Here is a 2,735-nt window from a genome sequence, read left to right as displayed (position 1 = left end):
ATTTATTTAGATAATTTTTTCTTTAACTTATTTATTTGTATGTATATTCATTTTCTATATTTGTGTTCTTGTTTGTGTTATTTACATGTGTATTTATTCATTCATTTACTTGTTTATGTATATATATATATATATATATATATATATATATATATATATATGTGTGTGTGTGTGTGTGTGTGTGTGTGTGTGTGTGTGTGTGTGTGTGTGTGTGTGTGTGTGTGTGTGTGTGTGTTGAATGGTTAACCAACAGGCTGTCGTGTTCTGCGAAGGTACGTTCGAATTTATCAACGTATTGAGAATAAACATGGCAGTCTTGGAATGCATCTGAATGGAGGAGGTCACCAGCAGTTGAATTAAGGTCAACAAAGCTGAGGAGAACTGTTATTTTCTCTGAATCTTGTGAACATTGCCTGCGGTTAATACACGCATTGACATTTGAAAGAAAGGTGTGGATGGGAATGTTGTCACCAGTCTCTTCGGAGGCGTGGGTTCGAATCCCATCGCTGCCACCACTGTTGGTCACACTTAGGTAGCCGGTTAAAGAAGACACGGAGACACGGGTTCTTCCTTCGGGGTTCTTCCTTCGTTTATTTATCCAGTCTGCACTCTAACTCTGCGTCCTTCCTGGGCACGCAGGAAAACTCAAGTTGCCAATTTCCCAATTAGTTTCATTTATTCCCTTTTATACAGAAAACCACAGGCACTCAAAATAATATAATAATGTAGATATATGTACAAGGATATCCTATTACATATTCATCCCACTTTCACATTACAAGAATTGAATTGATAATTATACAAGCATTCAGGAATGGCGTTCAGCTGCAGTTTCACGGAAACTTCGAGAATTGTACACATACATAAGAACATACTTCCAATTACGCATTACTTCCATAATTCCTAAGGCTGAATATAGTGAAGTTATCAATGAAAATGGATATACAATATGTGTGTGTGTGTGTTCAACATGTCTTTCTTTGATTTTTGCTTACTCATATACTCATTTACTCCTTTATTCAGGCTGAAGTTGGGTCAGTAAGGATAACCCCCACGTATTCCAACCGTGCCATGAGGAAGCACACTGGAAGCGTTCTGGAGCGTGGAAAGCTAGCAGGCCTCCCAGTCCCCTTCATCTCTCCTGAAAGTTAGTTTGCTAAGAGGTAGGTAGAGAGAAAGAGAGGGAGATGAAAGAGAGAGACAGAGAGAGAAAGAAGAGAGAGAGGGAAATGAGAGAGATGAACTAGCATGGGACAGGAAACTAGCAGGTAAGTGTTGTGCTAGTTAGCGCTTGTTAAACGGAGTGCGAATACTAGGTGATGGAACAGTTAACTAGCATGGAAAGTGGGTGGGACTAGTCAGTGGGGTCTCCATTTAGCAAATACTTGATGAGAAAACTATTTTTGGTCATATATTTGACCCTTTTTTAGATGAGGGGACGGAGAGTGGGGGTCGCCGAATTAATGAAGCGGCCTTGCTGTGGATGTGCTGTGTCTTGCGACACTGCTTCTGACCCAGGACAGTGGACAAGATGCAGGGATGACCCGTCATCCAGGAGGTGCCAAGATAAGAGGGAGGGAAGAGGGTAGAGGGGAGTGGAGTATGTAGGGGATGGAATGGGTGGGAGTGGTTTCTATGCCTTGTCTTTTGGCTACCTCCCGTGTAAGGGGGGAAAAATACTTTGGTATATGTATGTATGTACTTATGAACGGACAGGAAGTGGAAATAAGGAATATGATGATGGTAATAATAATAATGATAATAATAATAATGATAATAACAATAATAATAATAATAATAATAATAATAATAGTAATAATGATAATAATAATAATAATAGCAATAATAATAATGGTAATAATGATAATAATGATAATAATAATGATAATGATAATAGTAATAATAGTAATAATAATAATAATAATAATAATAATAATAATAATAATAATAATAATAATAATAATAATAATAATGATGATAATAATAATAATAATTAATGATAATTAATGACAATAATATTAATAATAATAATAATAATAATAGTAATAATAATAATAATAATAATAATAATAATAATAATAATAATAATAATAATAATAATAATAATAATAATAATAATAATAATAATAATAATAATAATAATGATAATAATAATAATAATAAAGTAATAACAGCAATAGGATTACAAGTATTATATGAAGGTAACATTATAATTGTAATATAATAATAATCTTGGATAATGATATTACGAAACTTCGTATTCATTACACATAGAGAAGTAAAGCTTTGCCAAGTTAAAGTAACTTGGTATATTAGACCAGACGGATAGGGAGGTGATTAGACCATGGAGGGTAGACCATTGTGACTAGACCATGAGGGTAGACCATGGTGACTAGACCAGGAGGGTAGACCAGAAGGGTAGACCGGGTCTGACCATGGTCTGCTGGTCGTGCTTGGCCCACAGGCATTGGGTGTGGCCACCGACCGATGCTCCTGGCTTGTAGGTCGCTAGTCCCTTGTTATGCTGCTTTTATGCTGTACTGCCGATTTCATGCTGCATTGTGCGCTTCAGGCACAGGTGTCTGTCGTGGGTGCTCCTGGCTTGTAGGTTGGTAGACCCCTTACTATGCTGACTTTATGCTGTTTTATGCTGTAGTGCCGATTTCATGCTGCATTGTGCGCTTCAGGCACAGGTGTCTGTCGTGGGTGCTCCTGGCTTGTAGGTTGGTAGACCC

The 2,735-nt window shown here is 36.8% G+C and overlaps 1 protein-coding gene across 1 annotated transcript in view; it reads left to right on the top strand.

The window, feature by feature from the left end:
• Window positions 1-912: 912 nt before the first annotated feature.
• LOC143031331 (uncharacterized) overlaps window positions 913-2,735 on the top strand; it is a 138,647-nt gene continuing 136,824 nt past the window's right edge. Inside the window, exon 1 of the mRNA XM_076195037.1 lies at window positions 913-1,163. The gene's annotated coding sequence lies outside the window, so the exon portion shown is untranslated. The remainder of the gene's footprint in view (window positions 1,164-2,735) is intronic.

The sequence above is a fragment of the Oratosquilla oratoria genome, chromosome 1, assembly GCF_046742065.1.
Source record: "Oratosquilla oratoria isolate Oo_2021 chromosome 1, ASM4674206v1, whole genome shotgun sequence".
NCBI lineage: Eukaryota > Metazoa > Arthropoda > Malacostraca > Stomatopoda > Squillidae > Oratosquilla > Oratosquilla oratoria.
Note: the sequence above shows the minus strand (reverse complement) of the source record. Positions and strands in the feature narration are given on the sequence as shown.